This window comes from Sander lucioperca, chromosome 18 (assembly GCF_008315115.2).
Source record: "Sander lucioperca isolate FBNREF2018 chromosome 18, SLUC_FBN_1.2, whole genome shotgun sequence".
Taxonomy (NCBI): Eukaryota; Metazoa; Chordata; class Actinopteri; order Perciformes; family Percidae; genus Sander; species Sander lucioperca.
Window position 1 is genome coordinate 29,273,235 of NC_050190.1, and position 21,440 is coordinate 29,294,674.

At 41.4% G+C, this 21,440-nt stretch overlaps 1 protein-coding gene and 1 long non-coding RNA gene across 2 annotated transcripts in view; one reads left to right on the forward strand and one right to left on the reverse strand.

Moving 5' to 3' along the window:
- The window catches only part of gabrr2a (gamma-aminobutyric acid type A receptor subunit rho2a), a 94,108-nt gene that overhangs the window by 63,435 nt on the left and 9,233 nt on the right, over positions 1 to 21,440 (reverse strand). The window lies entirely within an intron of this gene.
- Positions 4,215 to 20,833, forward strand: LOC116065820. Its single transcript, XR_004108822.1, has 4 exons — positions 4,215 to 4,225; positions 7,212 to 7,215; positions 10,563 to 10,566; positions 20,755 to 20,833. It is a non-coding gene; the product is annotated as an uncharacterized LOC116065820 (long non-coding RNA).

The window sequence follows — 21,440 nt, forward strand, 5'->3', positions numbered from 1 at the left end:
ACAGTTAAGTGATGTTTTGTGATATTTTGCTGAACTTACCAGCTGTTCTAATATTTGCATGCGTCATTATATCCACATTATTGATGATTATTTATTAAAATGTATTGTGTAAATATTTTGTGAAAGCAATAATAGTCCACCCTTTAATATCGTTGCAATATCGATATTGAGGTATTTGGTAAAACATATCGTGATTTTTGAGTTCCACCTATATCGCCCAGCACTAATTTGAAACCTCCAACTAAATAATGTTAAAACTTTACAAGATTATAAAGAAAACAAAATTAACATACAGAAAATAATATGACTACATAATAGTGATGAAAATGTACTAATAACAAAATATGAAATAAAAGCAATGATCACAAAATGATCATTTCTATCTAAGGCTTATCTATCTAAGACAACTTCACTTTTTTTACTTCAAGGCAACATGGGAAAGTTTATGTCAATGTCAATTTTATTTATATAGCACTTTTCATTACATGTAAACCCAAAGTGCTTCTGTTAAGGGTAGATGTCGAAGAGTAGTCGTGAGCAGGTCATGCGCCCCGTCACAGCTTCACATAAAACAAAATACTGCATGTACATTAAAACAAAGCATGAATGGAAATAATAATACACAACAAGATAAGACAGACACACAGACTGACACAGACACAGACACACAGACACACACAGACACAGACACTGACACACACACAGGTGAGACAACAGCACAATTGAGAGAAGCAGGGAAAATGCCAGTCAAATCAAATAAAATAAAAAAGATTTACAGACCCGGCATCTAATTTAGTCCCACGTACCCATCCAAGCTGGTGGATAGATTCCCAGGAAGGGACGACAAGTTTAATGAGCCTTCCTCAGCTACGGTCCTCAGTCTTCTTCAAGGATACTACACCATCCATCCATCTTCGTCCGCTTATCCGGTATCGGGTCGCGGGGGGAGCAGCTCCAGCAGGGGAACCCAAACTTCCCTTTCCCGAGCCACATTAACCAGCTCCGACTGGGGGATCCCGAGGCGTTCCCAGGCCAGTTTGGAGATATAATCCCTCCACCTAGTCCTGGGTCTTCCCCAAGGCCTCCTCCCAGCTGGATGTGCCTGGAACACTTCTCTAGGGAGGCGCCCAGGGGGCATCCTTACCAGATGCCCGAACCACCTCAACTGGCTCCTTTTGACGCGAAGGAGCAGCGTCTCTACTCCGAGCGCCTCACGGATGACTGAGCTTCTCACCCTATCTCTAAGGGAGACGCCAGCCACCCTCCTGAGGAAACCCATTTCGGCCGCTTGTACCCTGGATCTCGTTCTTTCGGTCATGACCCAGCCTTCATGACCATAGGTGAGGGTAGGAACGAAAACTGACCGGTAGATTGAGAGCTTTGCCTTCTGGCTCAGCTCTCTTTTCGTCACAACGGTGCGATAAATTGAATGTAATACCACACCCGCTGCGCCGATTCTCCGACCAATCTCGCGCTCCGTTGTCCCCTCACTCGCGAACAAGACCACAAGGTACTTGAACTCCTTCACTTGGGGTAAGGACTCATTCCCTACCTGGAGAAGGCACTCCATCGGTTTCCTGCTGAGAATCATGGCCTCAGATTTAGAGGTGCTGATCCTCATCCCAGCCGCTTCACACTCGGCTGCGAACCGATCCAGTGAGTGCTGAAGGTCACAGGCGGATGATGCCATCAGGACCACATCATCTGCAAAAAGCAGCGATGAGATCCCCAGCTCACCAAACTGCAACCCCTCTCCACCCCGACCACGCCTCGATATCCTGTCCATAAATACTACAAACAGACGTTCCCAATTTACCTGCACTACCAGTTTGGGCTTACCAGGTCCGTCCAGAGTCTTCCCCCACCCCCTGACCCAACTCACCACCAGATGATGATCAGTTGACAGCTCTGCCCCTCTCTTCACCCGAGTGTCCAAAACATACGGCCTCAGATCAGATGAAACGATTATAAAATCGATCATTGACCTTTGGCCTAGGGTGCTCTGGTACCAAGTACACTTATGAGCATCCCTATGTTCGAACATGGTGTTCGTTATAGACAATCCATGACTAGTACAGAAGTCCAACAACAAACAACCACTCTGGTTTAGACCAGGGAGGCTGTTCCTCCCAATCATGCCTCTCCATGTGTCTCCATCATTGCCCACGTGCGCGTTGAAGTCCCCCAGCAGAACTATGGAGTCCCCCACTGGAGCCCCATACAGGACTCCATTCAAGGTCTCCAAGAAGGCCGAATACTCCGAGCTCTTGTTTGGTGCATACGCACAAACAACAGTCAGAGTTTTCCCCCCCACAACCCGCAGGCGTAGGGAGGCGACCCTCTCGTCCACCGGGGTAAACTCCAACGTAGCGGCGCTCAGCCGGGGGCTTGTGAGTATCCCCACACCCGCCTGGCGCCTCACACCCTGGGCAACTCCAGAGAAGAAAAGAGTCCAACCCCTATCCAGGAGTATGGTTCCAGAACCGAGACTGTGCATAGAGGTAAGCCCCACCAGATCCAACTGGTAGCGCTCCACCTCCCGCACAAGTTCCGGCTCCTTCCCCCACAGAGAGGTGACGTTCCACGTCCCCAGAGCCAAAGTCTGCTGCCCGGGTCTGGTCCGTCGAGGCCCCTGACCTTCACTGCCACCCATGTGGCAGCGCACCCGACCCCAGCGGTTCCTCCCACAGGTGGTGGGCCCATGGGTTGGAGAGAGAGGTGCCACGTAGCTTTTTTGGGCTGTGCCCGGCCGGGCTCCGTGGCAAACCCGGCCACCAGGCGCTCGTTGACGGGCCCTCCATCTGGGCCTGGCTCCAGACGGGGGCCCCGGGCTTCCTCCGGGCAGGGTCACTCTATCTCTACCTCGTTTTTTCAGAGTTTTTGAACCATTCTTTGTCTGGCCCCTCACCTGAGACCACTTTGCCTTGGGAGACCCTACCAGGAGCACAAAGTTCCAGACAACACAGCCCTCAGGTTCATAGGGACACACAAACCTCTCCACCACGATAAGGTGATGGTTCCCGGAGAGGACACAACAGACCCAAATCTCACGGTAAGCCAGTCTGTCCTGCTCAACACATCAGATTGACATTCACTAACTGTGTCTCATTTGCGGTTTAGTCCTCCAGTCTGTAATAGTCTGTAAAAGCAGGTATACTCAACAGCACAAGACAACAGGCATGAATACTGGTTTCTCCATTTTTTTTAATACATTTTTTTTCTTCCTTTTCCACCTTAATATATTGGTCGAGAAAACCTTAATGGAATACCAGTATTAATATTATTACTAACATCTAGTCTAGCAGAACTTATGTGGTCTGTAAGTATCATAAATAATAAACAGAGTAATTTCCCAATTTGGGATTAATAAAGTCTATCTATCTATCTATAATATAATAATGTTATAATAATAATAATAATAATAATAATAATATAGATGTATCTCACAAACGACCACAAAAAGATGCAAAGCGATCACAAAGAGCAAAAAAAAAACACGTTACAATTACATTGATTGAAATATTTTTTGCCATGTAGTGGCATTGTGGAAATAGCTTATAGGCTTAGCCTTAAATAACCCTACGGCCGTTGCCATTAGAACATCTGATGTGATGTAGTTGCATGTAATGCTGCTAATGTTCAGTGAGTAGACCACTGCAGTCGCAACAACTGAAGGTTTGACATTACTTTAAGGCACAGGCATTCAATAAAGAACTAATATTGCAGCTCTTCTCCGCCACTTTATTTCTTGAGCAACAGTAAACAAAACCAGCAGCCTGCTACAGATACAATGTATAGTAGGCAAATACTCTGAATAATGTGTTGATGAGATCCTAAAATAAGAGTTTATGCTACAATGTAGTATGGTGTAAAAGCCCCCCTCCCCACAGCCCTTCTACATGGGAGCAACACATGGAAAGTAGTACTGTAGACGTAGTTGGTTTAAACCAATGGGAGAAAGAATGAGGTGTATCACTTCTGGATTAGTATGGATCAACTTAAGTAGAGTTCCAGGATAATTGCTTTGCTGGATGTCCCTCACCTTCTGCTCGCTTTGTGTTGCTGTTCTCAAACACCCTTCGCTTTGGAAAACAACATATCAGGAGCTATCAAGCCACAGTTTTGAAGAAAATTTGGATTGATGGGATTGCTATGGACAAAGTACACAGGGCGATACACTATGTACACAGTGTTTTTTTCTTTTATCCCAGAATGTATCTGTGGTGTAGCCAGACCCTGCAAGAATACTTCTGGATGTACCTCACTTCTGGGTGCGTCAAATCCCCAAAACTAGGTATATATTGTTTTTTGGGATGGGCATGAAATAAATAAATACAAGGATACCTGGGGCCTGTTTCACAAAACCAAGATAAGGGATTAAGCTGGGATTTATCAGTTATCCTGGATGATTTAAGCCTTGACTCGGTTTCACGAAAGTGGAGGCACATAAATCACCATGGAGATTTATTCTGTACAGCTAGCCTGCTCCCGACCAGGCTAACAGCCAGGATTTATTTAATCCTGGAGCCTTTTCTGATCACCCAACAGTAGTTTTACCCTATTGTTATCAGCCTGGATTAAAATACAACAGGTGCATATTGCTGTTCCTTTAAGTACCATTATTTTTTTTAATAATTATTCATGTTACAGTCATCGTTACTGTTATATTGCTGTATGAAGACTGCTGTTCATATCGCTGTTAGAAGTTTGATGAATATATGATGGCAGTTGTTGAGATAATTAGAAAAGGCTGATAACATTTCAAATGTGTTTTAAATGAAGTCTGTTACTAAGGGCAATACATACAATGTTTCTATAGTTGACCAATGCACCTTGAATTATTTTAGTTGATTCATTTTTTTTTAATTCTTTAACAATAAGGATCATGTTTGTTCCACTTCCATGTGCAGTGTATTTGGCATTCTTAGCACACAAATTGTGTTGTCCAGTAAACTGGGACTATAATTTGGGAGGATTGTACAATTTAAAGAACATATCCTAATTGTACAGTCCTCCCAAATTATAGTCTTAGTTCACTGGACCAGTAACTATCTAGTTATGTAGGCTACTGTACATTCATGTTACAACAGGGAGAGGACACCTCAATGGTTTTTGACCTTATTTTTAGCTGGGGGGAAATAACTGATGAATATACTCTGTTCCATTCATGTTTACAGTGTGCATGGAATTTATCACTTAATTATCTTTATAGTTTCTAGATTTTAGAGTCCAATTTCTTCAGTGTCTTTATTTTCTATGTCCACAAGGGAGCAAGGCATATAATATGTAGAGAAGGAAACTCGTCCTCTATAAAAAAAAATAAAAAAAACGCGAGAAAAAGCGTGGCAGATAATAGCGCACCGACTGAATGATAGTCTAAAAATATACATTAATGAACTACTGCTCTTAACTGAAACCATTCACTGAGTCCCTTGTCATCTGCAAAAATGAACAGTTGTACACTTTGCATTAAAAGCGAGCAGTGGAAGTTAATATGGAAACTTAGGAAATTTATATTGTAGCCCATGAGAGAGAGGGAGGAACAGAGCGAAAGATATTTATGCATCATACTCTAGCGTTGTAGAAAATTGATCTTCGTGGTAAATTTCCTGAGTAACATTATCTTCTGCTTACTTTCAAGGCAAAGAGTACAACTGTTAATTTGTGCAAATGATTAGTAGCCTAATCCTTGAATGGTATGATTATGATGGTTTCAATTCAGAGCAGTGATCAGTTAATGTATATGTTTAGGCTGCTTACGTTTCAGTCATTCAGTCGGTCCGTGATCGTCTGCTACGCTTTCTCTGTTTCATTACAGCGGCCGTGTTTTTTTTTCCTTTTTATACAAATAATGTGTTTCACGTCATCATACTTCCACAAGAAGCTGCTGCTCACTCTGTATAAAGTATGTACAATGTGTATTCTCCATTTTGGCATCAGTAAATCTGTGATCGACCTCGCGGTCTTTTGAGGAAAGCCGTGGACGCGCATCTATCTGAATTACTTCAGCCTGGCTCAACCTAGTCGCTCCTCCTCAGCCTGGCTTGGCCTTTGTGAAACGCACCAAGCCAGGAAGCTCAGATTAGACTAGTTCAAGCCTCGCTTTATCAGTTATCCTGGATTTATATATTCTGCTTTTGTGAAACCGGCCCCTGGTTGGCGATAGATAAGGTGCCTGTTAGCCTGTTGGACAAGCTCACATTAATCCTAGTCTGGGACAATTAAACCATGTGAAACAGATTCTAATGTTGTACTGAAAACACTGAAAACATAAACCTCTCGTGTGGTGCAGCTATACTCATATTTTCAAAACTAAACCATAAAATACAGAAACTCACAATCACAAAGATGTTAGTTTTCCATCAGCAACTTCACAACTTATTTATGTGTATGATTTCATACAATCCCTTTACATCTGTAATACGTATTTATATAGATTTTTTTATGTTTACTCTATGATACATTAACAAGCAAATCATATTCTGAGAGAAACAGTGAACATTTGGAATTAATTGAGTCTCCTGCTCCAGGTTTACATCAATTGTAGTTGTTTTGTTGCAGAACAACCTGTCCATTCATCAGAATAAAAGAGATTGGTGTGTGTACACCTCGTACTGACAATACATGATTTAGGGCTTGGCTGTTGAAGTGGCGAGATTGGATGAGGTAATGAGTACTTTGAGCCTTTTCAAGTTGCCCACCATCAAAGTACAATTGGAGAAGAGGAAGCCTTTTTGCTTACCAGCAGTGTTGTGTTCCCATGCGGAGAATGCTGCCAGCTCACTCATTTAGCTTTTCAAGTACATTCAATACTTTCCACAGCAGTCTGCACTCGTCCAGTCCCGAAAGTTTACATGTTGACAAACTGAACTTGTAATTATCTGTGTGGCAGACATCAATATGTGCTGCTAAGTGAAACTCCATTCAGAATGATGGGTCTGTAACAATGGTGTTAATAAACTGAATTACCAATGAGAGAGTGTTATGTTTGAATAACAGCCACTAATCATTTCATCCTTGGATTCGGTTAGGCTCACTTTTGATAGAAGCTCATGAATTACCTCAGCATGTGAACATTATTATTGTGTGTGGAATGATGAATTACTTAAAAGATAAAAAATAACATTTACCTAAAATACGTTACCCCAGAGTTGTGGTTATGCCATCCGCCTCAGGGTAACACTGTGGCAGTTCCGGGCTTGCCCTGGGAGTAGGGTGACCAGGCCGGTTTGACCGGGACAGTCCTGATTTTGAGTTGAGTCGAGTCCCGACAAAAGCCTGTCGGGACGCTAAAATGTCCCGGTTTACACCAACCACTATGAAATTGTCCCGGTTGTCAGTGATTACATAGCCGACATGGTCTTATTATAGCCTGATCGTTAACTAAACCCATGTAGAAAGACTAATAAAGCATCCAGGGTATGATTTTAACAATATGTGTGTGTCAGTCAATCGTAGCGGTCTGCGTCTGCATAATCTGTGCAGCCATTGTTACAATGTGTATGTGTAAACATTGTTGCAATGCCTCTTCTTATCTTTCTCGTTTTAACCAATCCCTCCAGGATTTCGCGGCCTTTTTTTGAGATTGCCCTGCCCGCTGCAGAGAGCCGACAGGATTGAAACAGCAGCAGCTTTCAGCGACTTTAGAGTGAAAAAACGTTACCATGTACTTAATGTTAAAATGTATACAGGTTGGTAGGATGGTGTGAAATGTTTTGCAGGGTCTTTTGCTGTACGTTTTGTTGGTAAATGTGAGATGTTCAAGTCACACACGTCTCATCTTCATATCAGAAACAAGGAAATGAATTTGGCGACGTACGTAAATTCTGATTTGAACACAACTTGTGCATAATGATGTAGGCTACCCACCTTACCTAATGCTTTAGTTGATGTGTTGTTCATGCATGAGGTCATGAATGAGAGGCTATGAACTCATGTCAATTCCTGATGATTCACAAGATATAAAAGGAATGAAGTAATGCACAAATCATGAATTAATTCATGCATGAATTCATAATTCCTTTCCCCTTACCATGAAGTGTTACCATAACTTTAGTTCAAGCCTGTGGGAGCAGTTCCAAATAATTTGTTTAGTGCCATGCAATGAAAACTACCTTTTCACAAAGTTTTTCACAAGTTCAGTGGGTGCATTTTCCAAAAGAATGCTTTAGTTCTGAAAAATAAAGTTGGTCCCACACAAAACACACTCAATGTCTTAATATTATTTCTTAGATATGTAGGCTACATACCAAGAAAATTCATGAATATTAACTGAGATACCCCATTATGTTGTGAGCAGTAGGCCTACGTGTGCTGTTGGCAAAATTATGTCTAATCTGTCTGTCTATCTGACCGTGCACGAGCACTACGGTCGCGCGCAAAGTGTCCCGGTTTTAGTTCCGGGAAATCTGGTCACCCTACCCGGGAGTCCTGTGCCAGCCGGGAGCTGTTGCAAGTGCTGGGTCAGCTGCCAAACATACTATCTCTGCTGTTCAAGAGCGATCCACTGATGACCTGTGGCACTGCAAGGAGCTTTAAACCCCAAATATTTAGAGCAGTGATAATGCAATCTACTAAATTTGTATGGTGGTGGTAATTCCAACCCTACGTCTACTTTTGATTTGACTTGCTGTAATAATGTAATGTTGTAATAAGGAATCTACAAAGTTAGCACTGACCTCACCTTATCAGATAATAAGATGGACAACTAATGTTTGACTACCTTTATAGAGTTGGGAAAGCAAGATCGGTATTCACAGACAGTACGCTCTTTCACAACACACAAGTTCCATCTGGTGTTGTTCACAAATGTATAAAGTGCCCTTTTTCGCAACAGATGTACTGTAAATAGGTGTAACAAATAGCATTAGAATTATATAACATAATGGCACAGACAGGCTACACGAACAGCTGCTACATACGCTTACATTGAGGCTCCAAACACTTACATAAATTAATGCTGCAGTACACGTCTTACAGTACACATTAAGCGTAATCAAGCTAGAATGAGCTGCCTTGCCTTCAGTGCCTTCAATGCAAACAGCTTATATGTTCCATTTAGCTCCAAGCTGACCATGTGCACATTGCACATAAAGAACTCAAAGCCAACGTGTTCCAAAGTGTTTCACATTATAGAGTATTTAATAAAGGGGGACAGATTAAGCACTTTAAATGTCAAGAGCTAAATAAATCAAAGGACATGTCAGGCACAAGTTAGAGCTATTAAGTGCCTTTTTTGGATCTACGTGAGAGCATTATGTGCAAACTGTAGAAATACAATAGATGTCTGACAAATGCCAGAATACAATGATTGTATTCTAGTAATTATTCCTAAGTGTTCTCTTTCATCACCTGTCAGGCCACTGTGATGCACAACACAAGACTTTTGCAATGAAGAAAACAGTTTGGTGACTTGATCAATCAAGTATTCCCAACTCAATTACATGTGCCCTAGTCCGGATAAAAGGAAGTACATTTCCAGGATAATTGCCTGATACCCCACGCGTGGCTCTACCGTGTGTTGTCCCTCGCCTTCCTCTCTCTGTGTGATGCCGTTCTCAAACTCCGGTCGCTCCGGGAAAAAACAACAACAACAATAAACACGCTGACAATGTCACATTTTGAAGAACATCACTATTGAATAAAGGGAAAAGCCCCAAAAGATTGTCTTTTTTTTTATATATATATATATATATATATATATATATATATATATATATATATATATATATATATATATATATTTTATGCATATGTATGCATTCCATCAGGCCTCATGTTTACTGATTACTCGCTACAGATTTGTAATAAAGAGAAAGGGGAGCTGAGGTGTAGCAGATAACAGTATATGCACATTCATTGATTTTTGTTTTTTGAAAGCACAGTAATGCAGGCGTTTTTTTCTGTAGAGAATACAGAGAGCCAGAAAAAAAAAAGACATATTGGATAATGTAAATAAGAAATCATAATCATCATCATCTATGGACAACATTTAGCTGCCATAGTGATTTACCGTGCAGTAGGCTACAATCCACTATGAGTAAGAAACTACTGTCCTAAGGCTGTCTCCGCTGAGAGTCAAATTCATTTCATTATGCTCCATTTCAGTAAAAGTCACTTGCTGTAGCTGAAAAACAAAGCTGATTCAGTATGCAAATTTCTAGCTTTCTAAGAGAGTTAATTAGTTTAATATTATTTTTGCAGTAATAGAACTACTTATGTCTTGCTGTGTGAAACAGAAAACAAAACCCCTAAAGCCTTAGAGAGTGATACATTTTTTAAGCTAATATGTTCCTTTTGTGCTCGAGAGTTTTAGAATTTCTCAGTAAATTAAGGAACTACAACCAAATAATAGAGCTGCAAGCAGCACTGAGCGGGTTTCGGGCTTCACAAAGCTTCGCAAAGTCACTACAGCTGCTTTAATTCTGGAGATAAATGGGTGAGACCACGCACACCTGTTTCATCACTATATTTATGGTAGCCGTGGTGTTCCATTGTCGTTTCGAGCGCAAAGGCTCCGCAAGCTGTCGCGGCACGTGGTTGTGCTTGGCTGGGAAGAGCAGGTTCGTCTGTACAAACATCTGTGTTATTCTTGATGTACAGACCACAGGGAGTCAAACAGCCTTAAATAGTGGTCAGAGAGAGACACCACACTGGGAAAAGAAGAAAGATTTGGCTGGAGAGTGTGGAGATCGTTTTGTCAAAGCTAAAAAAAAACGGCTTCATGGAAAGTGTTCTTAACAGTGTTACAGGCAGACAGTCATTTTGATTTGTAGATAACCAACAGTCAAGTTAATGATTAGAGTGGATAATTGTAATGTTTCGTGGTACGTCTGTGTTTTAACATGGATGTGTTTACTACTGTTACCAGGCAGCCTGCTTTCCTTTACTTCCGGTCTCTCTTTCTTCTCTACTACTTCTTGCTTATTCACAGATTAGTTTGTTTGAACGCCCTCTGGTGTCTCGGAGAATACTGCATCGAACAATGCGTTGAGCATTAACGTCTCTGTGCGTGCTCGTAGCACGTGCGCCATCCACGGCGGTCGGTGCTTAACGCTCTGTTAACGCTCAAGTTTTTGCTTGTGGAATTAAGTACTGTATTTTCCGGACTATAAGTCGCTCCGGAGTATAAGTCGCATCAGTCAAAAAATGCGTCATGAAGAGGAAAAAAACATATATAAGTCGCACTGGACTATAAGTCGCATTTATTTAGAAATTTATTTCACAAAATCCAAGACCAAGAACAGGAAAGGCAAGTTATTCAACTACACAACAGCACACAGAACAAGGGGCTGAATACGGTAGGTGTCCGGTATGTTAACGTAACACATTAACAGTTATTCAACTACACAGTAGCACACAGAACAACTACCAGGGCGTGGAGACGTAACTGCAGCGTTGACGAGCCTCTCCCAGCAGGACGCTGTTCAAGCACCCATCTGTGGACTCGTTCCTCCAGCTCTGGCCATCTTGCTTTCAGCCCGCGATTAGCCGATTAGCTTTCTTTGTTTTCTTCATTGCAGTTAGACTAACCTTTTCGCCAGTCCCTCGCAAGTTTCTCTCTCACTCCAAACTTTCTTTGTGCTGCTCGATTACCGTTTTCGCCTGCGTATTTTACTACCTGCAGAATAAGATTTTCTTTTCTTTCTCAGTTGTCTTTAGGAGCAGCATATAGTTGTCACAAGCCTAGAGCACCTCTCGCGGCTGTAGATGGTAATGTTTTCAGTATGAAATAACATTTAAAAACATGTTAAATTATATATATTGATATATAAGTCGCACCTGACTATAAGTCGCAGGACCAGCCAAAGTATGAAAAAAAGTGCGACTTATAGTCCGGAAAATACGGTATATGTCATTATCTTGCACATTATTCACACATTTCTTTCAGATTGCTGTTATAATGAGAAGGAAAATCATGCTGGGGTGTTTAATACATCAGTGCAACAACTGTCTTGGTGTCTCAGGTGCCACAGGTTACCCCACCATGAGTTCCTATCCCAAAGTTTAATGTGTTTTCTTTCAGCACCTCCTCCCTGCAGCTTGACAGAACTCCCCCAGGCGTTTTAGCTGGAATGATGTTTCTCCGTTGCAGTTAATCAGGGCTCAGTTTGGACTCAGAGCATATTGCTTAAGGTTACCATCACACTTTGATATACTGTGCAGGATGGTGTTACTTCAGGACTGCAACTGGCAGGAAATACTGCTTTAACCTGAGGAAGAGTTTGTCAACTTTGGTGACATCTTGTGCAGTTGGCTTCATGGGTGATTTCAAAAGCAGAGATAGAGATAGATAGAGATCTATCTATCTATCTATCTATCTATCTATCTATCTATCTTCATGTAAAGGTTTAAATACACATGTTAAAATTGACACCCTCCTTTTAAGGGAAAAAGAAGTAAATACCTGCCAACACATGCTTGGCTCAGCACAGCCTGCTGCCAGCAAACAAAGGACAAGGAAGAGAGGAGGAAGTTGTGGGGTCCCCTCCCTCCTTTATCCAGGGAGCTGAGCGAGCACAGGTATACTCACTCAAACAATCACCAGACAAACTGGAAAAGAGGAGGACACACACTAACAATCAATGACAGACAGACAGACACATACCAATGGCTACATTTACATGCACACAATATGACACTCAGTACATTTACATGCACACCAATATTCCACTATTATTCCAAATATGACAATATTCCGAATTTGATACAGGTCATGTAAACAGCATATTCCGGTTGGATATTCTGAATAAGGCATTATTCCGAATATAGCATTTTTCGATTAAGACGTCAGATATTCCGGTATTATTCAGGTTTTAGAGGCATTCTTTGGACATGCATACAGCGCATTCGGAATATGCGCCTCAATCAGGGTTTTTAACCGCAGGCTTACGGTCAGCTCTGTGCGTTACTATGGTTGCTGTAAACAAGTCAACCAGCCAACAGTTTGCAAGGCTGCAGAGCCGATAAGAAGGAGAAACACAGCTACTTTTAAACATTATCAAAGACTTGGATATCAACAGGTTTTTGGATATGTGCACACATCGCTACGCCGACCTTTTCAAAAAGCTGGTTGAAGGAATGAAAGAGGGACGGTGTGTTCGCACAGTCCAACAAGTCCGCCACCGCTGGTAAACTTTGTAAAAATCATATTTTGCATGGCTGCACATGTAAACGGGAATATTAGTGGAATATTTACTTTCATTTCAAACAGCTTAATCGTCTTTTTCGGAATATGTCAGTGAATTCTCTCCACCCAGAGGTCCCCATCCTTCATTCATATCATGTGTTGTCTGCAATTAACTCTCCTCTCTTAGCATATGTCGTCTCTTCTTCCTCTGTGTGAATGGAATCCTTGAGTTTTACCTTTGGAGTGTATGTGTAGTCTGCCCTCTTTCAAGGTATTTGTGGTACAGAAAGATTTGGTGCATTGTAGTACTATCCCCAAGACAAACGTCCCCTCTGGGACAATAACATTTACTCTCTCTCTCAACAGAAATAAGTCTTTGTGCTATGTAATGAAAGCAATAAAGTGTTTTCAGCAGGGAGAAAGTAAGGGTAAAGATAGAAGTTGCTGCAGTTTAAGTTATGGTTTCATTTACAAAAAAAAAGCATTGGACGTTCACATAATACCCACAACATTTCTGCCAAGATATAATCTGCAGATGCATAGCATTTTTCATGACAGAGACAATACTTTTTTTTAATGCAAACATGAGTTGCTGTGCATCTGCAGTAAAATTGGCTTTATAGAGGAACAACATCTTAAAGAAATATCGAACAAGGTTAAAAGAAAAATGCTGCCGTTACCCTATTCCCCCCTGGTGTTGATTGGGTGTGCAGTACAAGGCTGATCTCCATAACTCAAGGTTATTTTCTCAGATATTTCTGCAACTGCAGATGAAAAAGTTAAAATTAATTCAGTCGAATTGGGTATTTTACATTTGCATTTATCAATCCAAGTAGTTGCGCCTGAATGGTATATTGTTTTTTTTTTTTTTTTTAAATATTCAGCATTAAAATAACTTATTTCATCATACAAAGAGATCATCTTGGCTACACCAATATATTATTATATTAATATTATATAACAACCCCACACTGTCTTAACAATGAATATTCTGACACAGCCCACAGTCATTAGGCTTCCTGTGTAGGTGTAACTCTGCATTTTCTAAAGGTTGCCTTATGATTGTTAGGGGTCGACAAGTCTGAAATGTAATGTTGGATATGACAATTTCTTTGGTTTAATCTCAAGAGCACTCGACTGACACCAGATCTGGAGGGTCTTTGTGATTAAAATACACACTTTCCACTGCAGTGTCTCCTTCACATAGGAGGTTGACGAGAACCATGTCATCAGCGTACATAATTAAGCTAAAATCTGAATCTTGGATTCTAAATTCATTGGTTTACCTCGAAAAATAATAAAGATGATAGGTTGGGGCACGCCTGTGTTTCAAATGGTCAATTCTGACACGTTGCCATTTGAGGACACTCTTTGTGGACGGTCAGACAGAAACTCTCTGATCCACAAAATTAGACCACCATATACACACACATTCGTTCATAACCCTCTTGATTAACATTATGGGCAAACGAAAACATCTGGCATTGAAGGAGCTTAGGAACATCATGGCTCTGGTGATGGTCATGCTCTTGACAACTTTGCTCTTTGTGTACAAGCACTTGTTGGTCTGCTTAGCACTATGGAAGATCAAGGACATGCAGAACTCCTCGGTGGCTCTCAAGTGGATTGTCTGCTTGAAACACTGCTTGCAGAACACTCAAGATGGCATGTCTACAGAAGAAGCGAGCCTGCCTTGTTGCACGATCCAAATTTTACTCAAAACCTTTTCAGTGTGTAGCTTGCTAGCTCGAAGTTTGTTGTTGTTTCCCCAAGCGAACAGAGTTTAAGAACAGCAACAGACAGAGAGCGGAAGATCACATGCCGGATTTTAGGCAATTATCCTAGAAATGTACTTCCGTTGATCCAGACTACAGTTAGGATGACCACAGATGAAAATCTGTGAATTTTGGGACAGGGGAGTTGGGGGTGGGCGTGGCAACTAACACACTGTGGTATTACTACTTTTTCTTGAGTAAAAGTTCTTAATACTTATTCCACCACTGATACATTCTCACCTGCAAAAGTTTGAAACCATGCATGTACTAACGTTGATCCAGACTAGATACAGGTACAGTGCTCTTGTCCAGCAGAGCTAAAACAATTGAGTGATAACACTTTTCAACTAGGGTGCACAATCTTTAAGCATTTGTCTGGTCCAGCCATCACAGCCAGGGGCCTTGTTTGGATTCAGTCCAGTTGGATCATTTTAGTCATTGGTTTTTCTTGCTTCACCTTAGCTTAATTCTTGGGATGCAGATGTACAACATTGTGGTCTGACTTACGCAGCTGAGGGAGGCACACAGCCTTGTAAGCGCCATCTACGTTTCTGTAGCAACTGTTGAACGGTGAGTTAATGACTTAAGATGTACACCCTATTCAATTATTTATGCATTTAGTTATAAATGGTGGAACTAATTCAATGCTCTTACGGGGCATTGACTAATAGAAAAATATGGATGGAGGTTGTTGCAATTTTTGTCTTCATCACGGGGAGGGACCAGAGAAAATATTTATAACACTGAAGAAAGTATTGCTTTTTCATAAAGTAAAACACAAGATTCAGCCCCCCTTCAACTCCCTTCATTGTGGTAATGACCCAGTTTTACCTGAGGGGATCAAGTTTAATTTCAGGGGAATATGAAGATGTCTGTTCACAGAACACAAACATGATGCCTATATTTATTTTCAAATGTCCTCAAGCAAGTGTCTTTTGTGTTTTGCATTTATTTTCAATTAAAGTAAATATATGGAAAAGGTGTGTATTCTATCTATCTATAAGATAGAATAACACTGCTGGAGGCCAGTCATACACAGACCCCTTCCTAAGTGAAGGGAAGATTTGGGGCTGCAGCAGGATTTGTAAAAGTGCAATGTTTTTTCTAGTCAAAATGTGGGATAAGAAATAGAGCAACAACCTTGGCACCCCTGTCCTTTTATCTTCAGAAATCAGAAATCTAAATTCCTTTCGAAGACCTTTTTAATGTCATTCCGAATTGGCTGTGAAGCCATTCTAACAGTCAACAGGGACAGAAAGGCGCCAAAACCAGAACAGCTTTGTCTGAACAAACTGTAGCTTAAGGCAGTTATGAAATTGTAAATGGGCAGAATGTAACAAATCAATATGAAGAACATGAAGTTAAATACTGTAACAGAAAAGACGTATTTTATGCCACAAATCGCATTCTGTATCTCTTGTCATTGCACATTGAAAAAATATGACCTCCATAAGTTGTGAGAGATAAAACATGCCACGAGGTACTACAGTAGACAAACAATTAAACATAAAACATTATTTTTTGTCTTGTGCATGTGCACACTTGAGTGCACCCTTTACAGGTTTTGACCACTTTAGGGTTTTTGGCAACCAGCACGTTCATTCCAGAGAGAATTAGCAGACAGGTCGGGGATTTCACAACCCTCATTGTGCTTTGGGCATAATTGGAATGACCCAGTTATACATACGGTTTCCCTACACAGTGGGTGAACGCAGTGTGCTTGTGTTTCAATGTCATTGATCCAACAATTGACTGCTTTAACCAACTTAACATTTCTGCACGCACTGGTTCCTCACACCATTCCCTGACCCACAGAGGACACAGGAGGGTTACTATAACAACGTTCACAGTCGGGCGTATTCCACCAGGAAGCGAAACGTGCTCTGGTTTATTGGCATTTCTTTAACCAATCACAATCGTCTTGGGCAGCGCTGAGCGCCGGACGGTGCCACGGTGCTGCTTCAAAATAGCCTCGGGAAGGAACTTGTTTTGGTGGAACACGTGTACGTTCAAAAGTTGTTTTAGTTGTTCAACAGAAAGCTCAGATTGGACTGATAGTCTAGCTAGCTGTCTGGATTTACCCTACAGAGATCTGAGGAGCAGTTAACCATAGTCTTCAGAAATCCACTGGAGTTTAAAATTGCAACACAAAGAAAGCAGAAGTTAACAGACATCCGACCAAAAAGAGGGACATCCGGTGGAATTTCCGGCGGCATCGGAGCAATCCCGGAAGTGGAACGTCGTGGATATAGACTATGGTTCTTCTGACCACAGCACCATCTATCCCACCCCTGTGTATAGGCCTATGCTCAACAGGGAGAAGGTGAAGACAAGAGAAGTCAAGGTCTGGAATGAAGATTCTGTCGCTAAACTACAGGGATGCTCCTTTGATTGTAGCCTACTGATTGGACAGTTTTTTTTAGCGTAGGCTACATACATTTCCTCATTTGTACATACGCAAACATTTAGTGTGAATTATACGCAGAGTTTTATAAATGAGGCCTCAGGTAACTTAGAGTGGAGATTGATATTGGGTCAGGTACACTCTCCGTCTGAGCCACGGTTAAAGATCTCCCTCTGGATGTCTCTGTGTACTTAACTGCCTGCTGTGTAAATGTTATGCTGCTTACATAATATAAGGTATCTTCTTTCCTGGCCCCTGAAGCTGTGTTATAAGCTGCTGTCTGCATAGACATCCGCAAGGACAAAGCCTGCAAGGCTTTAAATAAACTTAAAAAGTCCAGTCACCTGTTTATGTGGGATTTGTTAAGGAGCCCGTGCAGAAGGTCTGCTTCTTTTTATCTGTGAAAATGTCTTCAGTCCCGTGTGTTCGTAAGCTGTCCTAACTTCAGATTACGCTTAGTTTGGCCTAAAGCCACATGGACACTTCAGCATTTAGATGGCGTGAAGACATAATTAATAGACTCAGTTTTTATACTTTTAAATATATAATATCGTAGGTGTTGAAGCAATGTTAACATCCACCACATCTATTATTTCCAGTGGTGGAAGGAGTATTTAGATCCTTTACTTCAGTACTAATACCACACTGAAAAAAATACTCTGTTAGAAGTAAAAGTCCTGCATTGAAAATGTTACTTAAGTAAAAGTATGTAAGTATCATCAGGAAAATGTACTTAGGGAGCGTTCAGTATTTATGGAATGGACCACCGGAGGAAAATAGGGGAGGGTCATGTCTTTTTATTCTTTGTTGATAGGAGGGTCATCCAATTTATTTTGTCTAGGGGGGAGGGTCACCCAACTTTTGTATTCATGAGAACAGCAACATTTCAAAGTGGCTTGTTTGGTGCATATTTATCCATGTAGCTCCATGTAGCTCTCTCAGTCTCGGCCCCTATTGCTAACAGATGGGTCCCTCCTTGTTTAGTCTGCCAGACAATTTGAACTGTAGCTTTAGAGACCGTGGGATTTCCCAAACTGAATAAACCCCGCTCACACATATAAACACAAAACTGCTTTGCTAGCTCCATCGTGTTGTAACTAAGACATCTGCTGAAAAAATAATTTTATTAATTAGCATGATTGCCGTACTGTTTAGTTCAAAAACATCCAAAACACCGTACGAAAACATAACGGACCAGACGCAAGCTTTTATTTTGAAAAGTCAAAGCTTGCGGACTGCACCAAGCCGGGAGGGCATGAGACGGGAGGTCTCCAGGCTGCAGCCATACCCGACTCAAATATCCTTTCGGCCCCGGTGATATTATACATATATAAAGACAGCCTTTTCAAGGCATTTGAGAAGGAAGGAGTGGTAGCATGCAAGCTCCCAAATTGACGCTCGTCTGAGAAATGGAGTTTTGGATAATGTTCAGCTTTGGCAGCTAAAATATACAATGACTGAGGAAGCCTAGTGACGAGTCCATAGCAACCAGTGTTGGATTTGTTATTACCCAGTGTGCTTTGCTGAATGGTCTGGATGTTTTATTTCATATGAATACTAGTTTACTAGAGGAGTAACTTAGTATTTGAAGTAATGCAGTAATGCAGAAAGTTTGCATTTAGTTTCCATGCTTATTGTATTTCCACAACAATGTTAGTGAGTAAATCTACTGAATGCAGAGGTTTAATCACATATGCCATGGCTTAAAAACAATGGCTATCTGTATGTCTTTGCCAAGTGCAAACCAGTACAGAAGGCATCAATAAATTGTTGGGGAGGGTCATCCCTTTTTTACATATCTTTTTGGAGGGTCATCCAAAATGTATTGCTGGTGAAGGGAGGGTCAGGTCTATTTTGACTAAAGATCTCAAAACTCCTCCGGTGGCCCCTGAAATAAATAACGAACAGTCCCTTAGAAACTGGAAACCATCCAAACAGTTGTGAGTGTAATGGTGTAATAATTTCAGCTGGACTCGTAGGTCGTTATTCTGGCTAGTTTAATTTATAATAAAACATCACATTTTATAAACTACATGTGTTTTGTGTGCAATCTGTGTAAAAAGAACAATATTTCTCTCTGAAATGTAGCAGAGTAGAAGTAGAAAGTGGCATGAAAAGAAAAGACTCAAGTAAAGTACCTCAACATTTGTATTTAAGTACAGATCTTGAGTAAATGTACTATGTTACATTCCACCACATCTATTATTTCCATACACCTTTTTAGCGAGCCAGTTAGTTTTCATCTTAGGTTCTCAATACATAGATGTCACAATAGAGTATTGGTGTCATTTATTTAAATGTAAAACTCCATGGCTTTGGCTTCCCCCCCCCCCCTTTCTCAAAAGCCCGTAAAGCAACGATTTTACTGACACTGACTTACGCGCCACACCCCTGCACATACACTCAACAAAATTATAAACGCAACACTTTTGTTTTTGCCCCCATTTTTTATGAGCTGAACTCAAGATCTAAGACTTTTTCTATGTACACAAAAGAACTATTTCTCTCAAATATTGTTCACAAATCCGTCTAAAGCACTTCTTTGCTGAGAAAATCCATCCACCTCACAGGTGTGGCATATCAAGATGCTGATTAGACAGCAGGATTATTGCACAGGTGTGCCTTAGGCTGGCCACAATAAAAGACCACTCTAAAATGTGCAGTTTTACTGTATTGGGGGGTTCCGGGGGGGGGGACTTTTTAGACTTTTTGTCTATTCTGTATTTGTGTTCTTGACTATAGCAGTACTTTGCTTTATTCTTTACTTTCTTTTTAAAATATTTTTTCTTTACTATGCCCCCTATACACCAAGGTTAAAACTTGCTTGGTAATAAACCTGATTTCGATGCATTGAATGGGTGCACATCCACAAAAGGTAAAAAGACATGAGAAAGTAGGAATAGTGGAGGTTGGCGCTTGGTATAAAAATGTTATCAATACCAAGTGTATACAGCTTTTTCTTTTCATCTCTATCTTTGCACAGGAATGCATGAAAGCATGAATGCATGTAATCTATAGTAATAGGTTGGTAGAAAAGAATTCCACCATCCTGAATAAAATAAATGTAATCACCCAAGGTTGAAATGGCCCACTCAAACACTTGTTCAAGTATATACACACTCAACAAAATTATAAACGTGAGTATGCTGGCCATGCAACAACTGGAATGTTTTCAGCTTCCAGGAATTGTGTACAGATCCTTGCAACATGGGGCCGTGCATTATCATGCTGCAAGATGAGGTGATAGTCGTGGATGAATGGCACAACAATGGGCCTCAGGATCTCGTCACGGTATCTCTGCATTCAAAATGCCATCAATAAAATGCACCTGTGTTCGTTGTCCATAACATACGCCTGCCCATACCATAACCCCACCGCCACCATGGGCCACTCGATCCACAACGTTGACATCAGCAAACCTCTCACCCACATGAAGCCGTGAAGAGAACACCTCTCCAAAGTGCCAGACGCCATCGAATGTGAGCATTTGCCCACTCAAGTCGGTTACGACGAACTGCAATCAGGTCGAGACCCCGATGAGGGCGACGAGCATGCAGATGAGCTTCCCTGAGATGGTTTCTTACAGTTTGTGCAGACATTCTTTGGTTATGCAAACAGATTGTTGCAGCAGCTATCCAGGTGGCTGGTCTCAGACGACCTTGGAGGTGAAGATGCTAGAAATTGAGGTCCTGGGCTGGTGTGGTTACACGTGGTCTGCAGTTGTGAGGCCGGTTGGATGTACTGCCAAATTCCCTGAAACGCCTTTGGAGACGGCTTATGGTAGAGAAATGAACATTCAATTCACGGGCAACAGCTCTGGTGGACTTTCCTGCAGTCAGCATGCCAATTGCACATTCCCTCAAAACTTGCGACATCTGTGGCATTGTGCTGTGTGATAAAACCGCACATTTTAGAGTGGTCTTTTATTGTGGCCAGCCTAAGGCACACCTGTGCAATAATCCTGCTGTCTAATCAGCATCTTGATATGCCACACCTGTGAGGTGGATGGATTTTCTCGGGAAAGGAGAAGTGCTCACTAAAGCCTGGTTCACACGGCAGGATAATTAGGCCAATTTTAGCCCCGATTCACCCCTTCCGACAATCTTAAGGATGCTCCGATTATCGTAAAATA